This window comes from Pan paniscus, chromosome 5 (genome assembly GCF_029289425.2).
Source record: "Pan paniscus chromosome 5, NHGRI_mPanPan1-v2.0_pri, whole genome shotgun sequence".
Classification (NCBI taxonomy): domain Eukaryota; kingdom Metazoa; phylum Chordata; class Mammalia; order Primates; family Hominidae; genus Pan; species Pan paniscus.
Genome location: NC_073254.2, coordinates 101,506,874 through 101,521,098, shown reverse-complemented (window position 1 = coordinate 101,521,098; position 14,225 = coordinate 101,506,874).

Genomic DNA, 14,225 nt, shown 5'->3' with positions numbered 1-14,225 from the left:
CAGTGGAGACTCTGTGTGGCAGCTCTGATCCCACATTTCCCTTCTGTGCTGCCCTAGCAGAGATTCTTCCTGAGGGCTCTGCCCCTGCAGCAAACTTCTGCCTGGACATCCAGACATTGTCTTACATCCTCTGAAATCTAGGCTGATGTTCCCAAACCTCAATTCTTGACTTCTGTGCACCTGCAGGCTCAACACTAGGTAGAAGTTACCAAGGCTTGGAGCTTTCATCCCTTGAAGCAATGGACCAAGCTGTACCTTGGCCCCTCCACGGCTGGAGCTAAAGCAGCTGGGATGCAGGGCACCATGTCCCAAGGCTGTACAGAGCAGGGACATCCTGGGCCCTGCTCAGGAAAACATTTTTCCCTGCTAGGACTCTGGGTCTGTGATGGGATGGGCTGCTATGAAGATCTCTGACATGCCCTGGAGACATTTTCTCCATTTTCTTGGTGGTTAACATTTGGTTCCTTGTTAATTATGCAAATTTCTGCATTGAGCTAGAATTTCTCCCCAGAAAATGGCTGAAAATTTTAAATTTTCCAAACTTTTATCCTCTGTGCCTCTTGAATCCTTTGCTGCTTAGAAATTTCTTCCACCAGATGCTCTAAATCATCTCTCTCAAGTTCAAAGTTCCACAGATCTCTAGGGCAGGGGGAAAATGCCAACAGTCTCGTTGCTGAAGTAAAGCAAGAATCACATTTATTCCTGTTCTCAACAAGTTCCTCATCTCCATCTGAGACAACCTCAGCCTGACTTCGTTGCTCATATCACTATCATCATTTTGGTCAAAGCCATTCAACAACTGTCTAGGAAGTTCCAAACTTTCCCACATCTTCCTGTCTTCTGAGCCCTCCAAGTCTCTAGGAAGTTTCAAACTTTCCCATATTTTCCTGTCTTCTTCTGAGCCCTCCAAACTGTTCCAGCCTCTGCCTATTACCCAGTTCCAAAGTTGTTTCCACATTTTCAGGTATCCTTATGGCAGCACCCCACTCTACCGGTAACTATTTACTATATTAGTTTATTCTCATGCTGCTATAAAGAACTGCCCAAGAGTGGGTAATTTCTGAAGAAAATAGGTTTAATTAACTCACAGTTCTGCAGGGCTGTGGAGGCCTCAGGAAACTTACAATTTTGACAGGAGAGGAAGCAAACTTGGTGGCAGGAGAGACGATGAGTGCCATCAGGGGAAATTCCATATGCTTATAAAACCATCAGATCTCATGAGAACTTACTATCATGAGAACAGCACTGGAGAAACTGCACCCATGATTCAATTACCTCCCCCCAGGTCCCTCCAAGGACATGTGGGGATTGTGGCATTACAATTCAAAATGAGATTTGAATGGGGACACAAAGCCAAACCATATCACCATTCATGTTATGTTAATCAGTAATTTGTTCTTGATGTTGCTGAAGAGTATCTAATTATACAGATGTTTATCTCTTGACTTCTGGATGGACACTTTTTTCTAGTTTTTGAATATTATAAAGAAAGCGGCTATGAACATTATATTTCAAGTCTTATATAAACGTACATTTCTTTTCAGTAAATACATAGGAGTGAAATTGCAGGGTCACATGGTTATTTTACATTTAAATATAACAACTCTCAAATTGCCTTCCAAAATATCAATACCATTTTGCAGTCTCAATAAAAGTTTATGAGGGTTCCAGTTGCTCCAAATCCTTAGCAAAAGTTGGTTTTGTGCTTTTTATTTGACATTCTAATGGGTGTCTAGTGGTATCTCACTGTGTTTTAACTTACATTCCCCTGATGAATGTTGCACATGTTTTCATTTGCCAATGAAGTCCAGTTTGTCAAATATTTCTTTTAGAGCTCATGCTTTCTTTGTATTATGTGTGAAGTCTTAGCCTAAATGAACTCTGTTACCTGCCACCTTGAGCTAGTAAGTTTGCAATTTTCTATGGGGAACATTTTTGAGGGAAAAAAAGAGCCACAAATTCACAGTTCTTGACTCTCACATAACAGGTTCTTAAGAGTAAACCTTTCTTCTAATTTTGTGTGCTTTTGGATACTTTCTATTACCTTTAAGTTGTTGTTTTTAAATTTCATCTAGTTTTTGTAAACATTTACTGAGTTTACAATGTAGTTCTATGATTCAATTGGTATAAATAAGCTAGTCCTTGACCTCAAAGAACTTGTAGACTTCGAAAGGTGGGGAGATCATTATAGAATTACATTTTATTTGTGTGTAAGCAAAAGAAGACACAAAATAATTTTTGTGGTGAATAGCAATTAGGACCAGGTATTATAGAGAAAAAAACTAAATATTTTCTTTCCTTAGTTAATATCTTGTATGTATTGAGTTGGTGTAAACATAATTGCCGTTTTTTGCTATTAGTTTTAAAGGCATTAAAGTTTTAATTAAGTTTAATGGCCATTACTTTTAATGGCAAGAACAACAGTTACATTTGTACCAACCTAATATTATAATATCATTTACATATTGGGCCATTATGTAAAAGAAAGAAATAGCATTGTCACTAAATGCATAGTTTTAAGTATAATGGGAAACATGTTTCCTTCCTTCCCCTTCACTATAATGACCTCCCTCCTACACACAAATACACATCCTACAACTTGTCCTAATCTTCTTGTGACATCACATCATGATATTTTAGAAGGTGTGTAGCAATTCCCACAAGAAATATAGCTGTACATATAAATATATGTATAGCTAGCACAATTTGTTGGCTCAGTTTGTTTGGCAACTAAATAAAAATAGCATTTTCTTCCCCTAGGGAGAACATTTGAAAAATAGAAAAAAAAACCTGTGAGTGGCCTCTCACAGCTGTGGGGACCAATCCCTACCATCCCCATCAAATTGACTATCCTCCCACTACCATCATTATTTTTGTTATACCATCCTTGTTCCAATAGTACAAGGGCCAAGGCCGTCTACATAATCTCTGAACTTATGCCACATAAGTGTAGAATGGGATGCCCTTCTAGAGATTAAATTAGTGATTTCCTTTTATTCCATAAAATAAGTTAGCAGGTGCCTCTGGACTGAAAAAGAAGACTTGTCTTATTCTAGGAAAGTTCACAAAAGTGATATCCTTTAAATATACAAAAATAGGGCAACTATACACTTTCTTAATTGTTTCAAGTATAAGGAATGTCTTTAGAAGCAATTTACAAATAATATTTTTTACAGCTTCCATCGCAGGGGAGTTAATGAGCAGGTCAGTTTGTAGAGGGGCAAAGCAAGCCATATCAAAGTAAAATTTGATGTGAGGAACATCAAATTTTACATTCTGGGCATAGTAGTCACTCTTATTGTTCAGCATGTGAATCTTTCAGTAAGGACTACAAGGTATCTCAACAAGAGTGACCCTCAGACCTTACTTTCAGTTCAATTTTCTTTATTGTTAAATATGCCTTTCTCATATTTCAAAATAATCTTTTGTGACTGACTCTTCTCTTTCCTTTTTATAATACATATTTAATATTCTAGAAAACTGCAAAAAATTGCTAGCTTTCATTCAAACTAGTATGCATAATATTATCTGTAACAATTTTGATGGAACAACACCATAGTGAGAAAGAAGTGTTTTAATGAAGTTTAAATAGAACAAATAAACAGGACTTTTGGAAGACATAACCTCTTTCTTCTGTGGTTAAAGAAACATATCATAAAGTCTACCCTGTAGTTTGGCAGTTAGAGTCTCAAATGTAAAAAACCCTAAATCTTTTCATGCAGAACAAATGACTATTTTATTGACAGGCATTTAAAAAGAAAAGAAAAAACCAAACTCTAGTCCTTTCTATATTTATAAAGCAGATAATTGTTTGTTACAATGCTAATAATGTCCATAACAATATGTTCTAAGCATTTATAGATGTTATAATACACGCAAATATTAACTAAACCCTCACAATAACCCTGGGAGGTAAGTATGACTTGATGTGCAGAAATGATTTATTTTACATTTCTTGGTGAATTGGATAATTACTTTTCAACTTAATGCCATGATCCTTTTCTTTTTCTAGTATTAAAAAATTCCTCCATATGTAATACATCTATATATTTTAAAGATAATTCATCATATTATACATCTATGCAGTCCTGGGTGGATTTACTGTTACATACATAAAATAAGTATAAAATAAATAAAATTTTCAACTCATTTGAAAAATTCTAAAACACTCATACTGCCATTCATACAGAGCTGTCAGTAGAGTTGCAAATAAACTTTTTATTAAATGATAAGTTAAATGCTTTGAAAGATCAGTGTTATTATTTATGAACAGCTTGCATAGCTTGGTCTAAGACCGGGAAAAATAAGTGAATATTTGTTCTGTTTGAATTAAAGAGGGCTCGGACCTTCACTTATTCTGAATATTTTTGCCATGACACAATAATTTGACATGATGAAAATTTGGGGGACATGGCTTTTGAAAGCTTGTGTTATCTGCGAGCTTCCTAAAGAGCACTGCTTGGCATTATTTCACGTCTTGACATATATACTTGTCAGATTACATAGCTGTTTTCTAGCAGAGGGCCAGTCCTTGAGATCATAAGCCACACAATTTGCTCATTCACTTTACAAACATTTATTGAACACCTGGTGTATTCTGGACAGATTCCTCAATGAGCTCATAACCATATAAATAAAAAATTCAGTATGATGGAAAAAAACTATAAAATTGGTAAAGAAAAGTCACATCTTCAGTGGGGTTAGAATATAAAGTTAACACATAAGTCAAAAAAGTTTATGTAAACAAAATTATCCTTAAAAATGCGACAGAAGGTGTTAGGTTGGTGACTTATATATCTTTTTGCAATGAATTTAAACAACCAGCTCGCTTTTCCTCAAGCATTTAGAACAGATAGTTGTTTTTTTTTTCAGTTGAGCATTAGATGAAGTTAATTTGTATCCATTGCCAGTTTTTATGAAATATGCCCATTTAAAAATAGCACCACATTCAGCAATGCAGGCTGTCCAACCTGTAAGCAATATGTAGGTTCTGAGACCCACTGAAGAAGAACAGATTCAGGTTTTCCATGTTATTGTCACTCTGTGGCTGACACTTGTAGAATAGAATGATAGGTGGCTCACTTACTTGCACTATTTAAATTCTTTCCTTCTCTTGATTGCCTGCATATAACTGGATCCTCGACAGGTTAATTAAGTTTATAATTGATCCCCAAAGCATGCACAAGATGTTACTAAAAACTCATAAAGGAAACGTCTCGGAAGGTTCTGAGGCAGATGTGATACTTGATCTGCATTTTAAGGATAAGCAAAATGTAATAGTTTACTAATGTAAAGAAAAGAAATCCCAGGGAGCAAATAGCATGAGCAAAATCAAGAAAGAGTGAGAGCCTCTAATACATTAATGAAACTGTAAGTAGTTCTTTATGGCAAGAGCATGCAGCCAGAGTGATACAAAGATGCAAGATCCTCAGGAAGTTTCTTCTTTGGAGAAATCAGAGGAGATTATTTTAGCAGTGATATGAAGAATAATTGGTGGGAAGACAAGAATAAAAGAAGGGACATCAGGACATTAGGTGGCAATAACTGAGGAAACAGGAGGACTCCAGCAATTCACTCCAGGAAATCTGCCTCCTAGTCCTAGAATGGAGGCCAGACTCCAACCATAGTGTTTTTTACACTGCACCACACTGCTTCCTTATTACTTTTCCATTTACATCAGCATCAGTTCTTCCTATTGAAGAATCATGTATTTTTTTTTTCTCAGCTAATTCCTATGGACCCTCTTTCGCCTTTCTGAGGTTACAAGGAGGAACATCGATTCTCCTTGCTATTGCCTTATCTATTGCTGCCTTCTCAAAGCCTGTTAGGATCAGTTATTTTAGGTCACTAGGTCACAATCCTCATTGTCTACAAGCATAATCTAAACTTGAGGATTATTCACTTTTAAACTACGTATTATTTAGTATATTAACTTTGTATAATTATTTTATATTTTAAATATATTTTAGTCAATGATATATCATTAGCTCTCAGAAAACAATTAACATGATTCTGTCTTCATGAACATATTTTGTTATGACCAAAAAGCGGAATTTTAATTTAGATATTTTATTGTTAAATTCTAAGGTGATATATGCAAGTCTTCATTTTGCTGTCTTTGCCAACTCTGGATATATTGTGCCAATCTGGTAGGAAAATGTGTCTTTCTTAAATTTGTATTATTATGATAGTGATTATATTTTTTCATGTTTATTACTTTTGGTTTTCTTCTTTAACAACAACATATTCACATCTTTAGCCATGTTTGTTGGAATATTTATCTTTTTCTCACTGAGTTGCAACAAGACCTTATTCAAAATAAATGACCATTATCTTTAATATTTGCTTTAGTTATTTAATTCAAACTTATCATTTGCCTTCAAATTTGGTTTATGTCGTTTTAAGATATATGGGGTTTGTGATTTTTATGTAATTTATTTATTATTTTCCCTTTCTACTTCTACTTTTCATGTTATGCCTTTGCCCAGCTGAATATTTTACAAGTCTTGAAAAACAGTTATTTGTTTCTTTCATTGTTTTGCATTTTACCTTTTCATCCATTTGGAATTGATTTTAGCCTATGGAGTGTGGTAGAAATATAACTTTTTTTTTTTTTACACTGGTTTCGACAGGCACAGATATGCACTGTTAGTATCCGTCTTACAGAGAGGATTCACTGCTCAGCTGGGAGGAGTGTGGTTAGCTGACAGCCTCCAGCAGTTAGCTCCTCCAGAGTTCACCTCAGCTTTCAAGCCAAGGTCACACTCTTCTTGGGATGGCTCTTGGCCAATGAGGAGCAGGGCAGCTGTGTAAGTGCCTGGCTTTTTCCACTCAATAGAGACTCTTCTAATGAGCAGTCTGTGCTCCATCGCTCTCCCCTTTGGGCTGGCAGAAACCAGTTATGTCTCTATCATGGCCTGACAACTTCTCCTGCCAAATCCTACTTCCTACTTTTTCCTTCCAAAGTGTTACTGTTCAATAAACTTTGTGCTCCTAAATCTATCACAATGTCTATTTCCCAGAAAATCCAATCAATCAACACTCTGGTTTACAAATTATTTCCACTTAGAAATAACTCCTAACAAGTTTTATATTATCAGTTTTCCTCTTGGGTTGTGTATTCTACAGCACTGATCTTTTGATGTATTCTTTTGCCAGTTACACAGTTTAAAATACTAAATAATTACTAAATTAACATAATAAATGCATACTTATATACATGTATATGAATGTATTTGTGTGTATGTCTACACCCACACCCAGACACACACACACACACACATCTATATATAGCTGTGAGAGAGTCTGTTCTCTGCAAGCTTCTTTATGAATATTTTCCTATATTGCCCATAGGAACAACACAGAAAACATTTTTACTGAAGAAAAACTTTATTTTCCTTCAAAGAAAATTTAAATTCACTTAAGTTCAAAAAGACTTTTGAACTTTTGCTTTCTCTATGCAGGAAAATGCATGCCTTCTCTCCTCATCTTCTATTTGGTCTTAGTAAAATGTATATTTATTGTTGAATTCATTTGTAAATCATTTATAGTGTTTATGGCAATGGAATTTTTTGAATGGTGAGTTATTATCATAAGAAAACGTTGATTTTGAATGTGAAGTTTTGAGATCATCTTTGTTGCTACTTTCTAGAGAATCCTAATAGTTTTTGGTTTTCTTAGGCTTTCCATGTAGTGAAAGTATTATGTGCAAATATTATAAGTCAAGGAAGTTAATGAGGGAAGGCAACAACCTTTATGCAGCCTCTTGAGAATAGGACCACAGCTGATAACAGTGATGCCATGCCCATGAAGAGGTGTCAGCACCGCTGTGTTCAGACTGAGCAGTCTGGCAATGGGAGCAGAAGTAGGAGTGGGAGAAACATCACAGATGGCTTTGAAGCAGTGAAAAGGTGACAGGCACAGTTAGAAAGACACATGTGAAGGACACATATGGAATAGAATAAGGCAGAAGCATAGACAAAATATTATGTATTTATTTTTTAAAAGATAAACTTTCATTGTGTTTTGAAAGACCTAAGAGAGGAGCTGGACCGAGATGCTGCCATTTGGCACGTGGAACAATTCGTTCAGCAAGTCCTGACTGTGGCCTGCAAGACTACACATCATCTGGCATCTGGCTCTATCTCACAAATATATTCACTACCATTCTTCTCACTCATTCCCCAAGAGCTCATCCTGTTCCTTTGTCTGAATTGCTTGTTCCTGGATAATCCCGTGGTACACTCTCCTTAGATCTCACTGCTTCAGCAAATCAGACACTCAGCAATTCCTCTAAAATAGGAATCTCATTGCTTTCTATCCCTTATTCTATTTAATTTATTTATAACTTGGTAAAACTAGATATTATGTTACTTTTTGTTTATTTGCCAACTTTCTCATGAGAAGGCAAGTTCAAAAAGTTCAAGGACATTTTCTTGTTCATTGCTAAATATCTAGCACCATAGCATGGTATTATACTTAGTTATATTGGCTGAATAGACAAATGTAGATGCACATGATTAACCTGATCTAGACGGTGCTACAGTTGTTCTGTTATCCTAAAACATCTTTTTGCTTAATAAGAAGGCTATTCAGTGTTAGCAAATGCTATTTTGTAATCTTGCACAATGACTTGCTGGCTTATTCTTTTGATGTCTTTATAGGATAAATTGTGTTAATATGTTCTCAAATGTTAAATCAGGAATGAATTTTTAGAAAAAGTTATGCATGGTAACTCCTATGGTTAGAATGTGTTCTCCAAATGTCTTGTGTTATAAACTTAATTGTCAAATTTATTTGTTGATTGGAGGTAGGGCCTTTGGGAGGTAATTAAGATTAGATAAGGTAATCATGGTGGGACCCCCATTGTGGGACTGGTGGCTTTATAAGAAGAGGAAGAGAAATCTGAGCTGACAATCATGGTTTTGACCTCTTGCCACATGAGGCCCTTGGCTGCCATGTTATGATGCAGCAATGAGGTCCTTACCAGGTGCCAGCATCAGGTGCTAGGACTTCCCAGTCTCCAGCACCGTAAGAAATAAATTTGTATATTACCCAGTCTATGGCATCTTGTTATAACAACAGAAAATGAGCTAAGACAGTCACACTACGTTAACTTTAAAAATACCATTTTGAGCCAAATTTACCAGTAATACATTTTATTTAGAATTTTCTCATTTATATTCATAAGCATATTTGTTTGTAATTTAAATATTATTCTTTATTGATATCAGGGTTATTCTAGCTGCAAAATGTATTACAGGGCTTTCTATCATGTTTAATGCTTTTAAAATAGGTTTTTAAAATTTTCACTTTAATTAAAGTATACAAGTGCACAGACACAAATTTAAATTTTAAGAAAGGGCTTTTAATAAAATCTAACCATGTCCTTATCCACCATTCCTCACTCTGAGTCTTGTTCTCCAGAGGTATTCCCTTTTACCTATGTCTGTTCTATACTTTCTGGAAGTTTCCCTAATGTTTATTAATACTGTTTCTTCATTTATTAACTTAGATATTATCTATTGACTTGCTGAGAACTTTGCCATATTCACTGCCTTCTACCTACCAGCACCCCATATTCTCAATGTAGCTGTAGCCCATGTTTTGTTCTAGAGAACCTATGTATTTTAAACCATGAACTCACATCTCTGTTTCTTTTTCCATCAGCTGTGTATAGGATCTGCAAGTCGCCACTTTTATACAACAGACATTAGCACTTATATCATTCTCATTTCCTCTCTCCATTTTCCCTACATACCAGTCTCTAGCTGTCTTTCCATTAATTTTATTTTTGTTCAGGTTATGTATGCACAAAATTTAAAGTCAAGTCGTTTTATGATGTTCTTTATGCAAATTAGTAGTTCACTGCTTACCTCCATTTTAATCTCACATTTTGTAAGCTGCGGCTTTTAACTCTCGTCTAATTCTTTTGATATTTACGTAAAGAATCTCTGAATAACATCTTCATCTTGCTGCTTCATGATGTTTTTCCAATTTTACTTTCCAAAAATGATAAAACAGAGTGAGCTTCTTTTCATCCTCCTGCTCACACATCATATAACTTGAGCCCTTTATCTTTTCAATATTGTAAGATTAATATTCATTTACTTTATTTTTCTATATAAACACTTTTCACTACAAAGCCATGCAGAAATTAACATTACATATCCTTTACAAAACACTGTTTCTCTGTGGTTATTAATTATGTGGACTTTTTTTGTTTACTTAGTTTTCTAAATATACATACTTACTAGTTAGACTCCAAATTATCCATATGTTTTCTAAATTTTCTCTCAATAGATTCAGATGTGTAAAGCATTCCACGAGTTTTAATTTCTTAAAATAATTCTTTTCTGAGATTTTGTCTTCCTTTAACCTGTAATCTTCTTTCTCTAGATCTGATCATTTTCTTTGCCACTCTCATATAACACAGATCCAGTCTTTTGTATTCATATCTTCATTTTCCTTAGTTTACTTTCTTAATTTTGGGGAGCACATACGCCAATACCTTCCTGAGAAATTTCCATGGGAGGTACATTTTTTAAAATTTCAAACCTTCTGTGTACAACCAAATAATTCCAAAGTTACAGAAAAATTTCAAGGGCAAGAAAACTACAAAGAATATTTTTATACTCTCTATCCAGAATTATCTATTATTACCATTACTATTTTGATTTGTTGTTTTCTCTCTCTCTCTCTGTGTGTGTGTGTATTTGTGTGTACAGCTGTTCCCTGATATCCATGAGGAAATGGTTCCTGAATCTCACACAGATAATCAAATCAATGAAGCCCAAGACCCTTATATAAAATGGTGTGGTATCTGCATATAACCTATACATACCCTCTGGTATATTTTAAATCATCTCTAGGTAACATAACACCCAATACAATGTAAATGGAATGAAAATAGTTGTAGTACTGTATTTTTTAGGAAATAATAAGAAAAATAGTAGGTGCATGTTCAGTATTAATGTAAGCATAGTTTTTTATATTTTTGATCAATGGTTGGTTAAATTCATGGATGCAGAACCAAGATACAGAAGGCTGTGTGTGTATATACACATAAACACACACACACACACACAGCTGTAGTGTAGCTCTTTGCCCTTAAATATTTCAGCATATGTGTCTTAAGAATTATATATTCTTGCAGTACAGCTATCAACTTCAGTAAATCTATCATTGATACAAAGCATTTGTTGAATCTACCATCCGCATTCCAATTTTATCAAATGTTAGCATTTCTCCCATCCTGTGTAGGTAATCTGAGAGAAACTGATTTTGAGAATAGTTTTTTTTTTTTTTGACTTTTCTCCAAACTACTGCCCTTTCCTCCTCTATACTTTTTTTTTGGCAGTTTCTTTATTATTATTATTATTATTATACTTCAAGTTTTAGGGTACATGTGAACAACAGGCAGGTTTCTTACATATGTATACGTGTGCCATGTTGGTGTGCTGCACCCATTAACTCGTCATTTAGCATTAGGTATATTTCCTAATGCTATCCCTCCCCCCTCCCCCCGACCCCACAACAGTCCCCGGTGTGTGATGTTCCCCTTCCTGTGTCCATGTGTTCTCATTGTTCAATTCCCATCTATGAGTGAGAACATGCGGTGTTTGGTTTTTTGTCCTTGCGATGGTTTGCTGAGAATGATGGTTTCCAGCTTCATCCATGTCCTATAAAGGACATGAACTCATCATTTTTTATGGCTGCATAGTATTCCATGGTGTATATGTGCCACATTTTCTTAATCCAGTCTATCATTGTTGGACATTTGGGTTGGTTCCAAGTCTTTGCTATTGTGAATAGTGCTGCAATAAACATACGTGTGCATGTGTCTTTATAGCAGCATGATTTATAAACCTTTGGCTATATACCCAGTAATGGGATGGCTGGGTCAAATGGTATTTCTAGTTCTAGATCCCTGAGGAATCGCCACACTGACTTCCACAATGGTTGAACTAGTTTACAGTCCCACCAACAGTGTCAAAGTGTTCCTATTTCTCCACATCCTCTCCAGCACCTGTTGTTTCCTGACTTTTTAATGATCGCCATTCTAACTGGTGTGAGATGGCATCTCATTGTGGTTTTGATTTGCATTTATCTGATGGCCAGTGACGATGAGCATTTTTTCATGTCTTTTTTGGCTGCATAAAAGTCTTCTTTTGAGAAGTGTCTGTTCATATCCTTCACCCACTTTTTGATAGGGTTGTTTGTTTTTTTCTTGTGAATTTGTTTGAGTTCATTGTAGATTCTGGATATTAGCCCTTTGTCAGATGAGTAGGTTGCAAAAATTTTCTCCCATTCTGTAGGTTGCCTGTTCACTCTGATGGTAGTTTCTTTTGCTGTGCAGAAGCTCTTTAGTTTAATTAGATCCCATTTGTCAATTTTGGCTTTTGTTGCCATTGCTTTTGGTGTTTTAGACATGAAGTCCTTGCCCATGCCTATGTCCTGAATGGTAATGCCTAGGTTTTCTTCTAGGGTTTTTATGGTTTTAGGTCTAACATGTAAGTCTTTAATCCATTTTGAATTAAATTTTGTATAAGGTGTAAGGAAGGGATCCAGTTTCAGCTTTCTACATATGGCTAGCCAGTTTTCCCAGCACCATTTATTAAATAGGGAATCCTTTCCCCATTGCTTATTTTTCTCAGGTTTGTCAAAGATCAGATAGTTGTAGATATGCGGCATTATTTCTGAGGGCTCTGTTCTGTTCCATTGGTCTATATCTCTGTTTTGGTATCAGTACCATGCTCTTTTGGTTACTGTAGCCTTGTAGTATAGTTTGAAGTCAGGTAGCGTGATGCCTCCAGCTTTGTTCTTTTGGCTTAGGATCAGTCTTTCCTTTTCATGTTGCTGGCTTTCTTCAAATATCTGGTCATTGTGGATTACTCATTAAAATTTTAGGGATAAAACAACAGAGAGGCTGACTGGGAGGCTAGTGTATCTGGGTGGGTTGTCAGCTGACAGCAACTGCTTCAGTGTGGGCAGCAGCACTTGCTTCATTAAACTGGATGTTTCCCAAGTGCTAAAACAAAGAAGGCTTTATAGCATGAAGATCTATCCTACCTGCCTGATATCGCCCCAAACAGTTATCTGTTCTTTCTCTCTGTCTCTCTCTCCCTCCCTTTCTCCCACCCTCCTTCCCTTTCTCTCACCCTCCCTCCCTCCTTCTTTTCCTTTGTCTATTCTCATTCTTTCCTTCACAAAACTTTCCTTTTAGTTTAATTCCTGGCTCCCAGCTTTTCTATTTCATACAGGTGATGGAAATGGAAGAAGGATGGGTGGGTAGAGGAATCAACCGGTACATATTTTGAATTTCAATTAGTCATATTATAAATAGCCCCACTCCCTCTGCCCTTGCCATAGATGAGGTTGTACCCATTGAGTTCTTCCAGGTGGCCTGACTTTATCTCTTGCACCAGCTACCAGTTTACCAACATTGTATCACTGCCGACACACAATTTACCTTCTGCCTTTTAGAGATGGGTTCTAGAAATGTTCTAGACTAAAAGCTGTCTACTTTTAGTCTCCCTCTAATTTGATGTGTAGTTTTAAGTATACACTTTCTGCATTCCTTTATTACCATTTAATTTAGTCTCTGAATAAAGATTAAGTTAACATATATGCTCAGTTTTATATCATGACTTGGAAATGGAACAATTATAGCCTAGGAACAATTTGTTCTCTAAAATTTGAAAGACATTTGGAAGCAATAGAGGGTAGTAATGAGAAGTGAGATGATTTATAGGGAGGCTAAGTGAAATTTGGAAAGAAGAAACAGACACTGGGATCTACTTGAGGGTGGAAGGTGGGAAGAGGGAGAGGATCAGAGAAGATAACTATTGGGCACTGGGCTTAATGCCTGGGTGATGAAATAATCTGTACATCAAATCCCCGTATCATGAATCTACCTATGTAACAAACCTTCACATGTACCTCCGAACCTAAATGTTTTAAAAAAATAAAATTTAAATAAATTAATAAACACATATAATTATTACCAATTTAAAAAATAAAGACTTCTGGAGACAAAAGAAAAAAAGAAATTTTAAATATGTAAGAACTGATTTTTTTACCCACCCATTCTTAAAACTATACAGGGCTCTGCCATTATTTTGAGGAAAGTATTGACAATATTTTTAGTTCTTTGATGTGCAGAGGTTTTTATCTTTTCTTGAGCCAAAGTTAGTTTACATTTTACTTGAGAGTTCATCAATTCT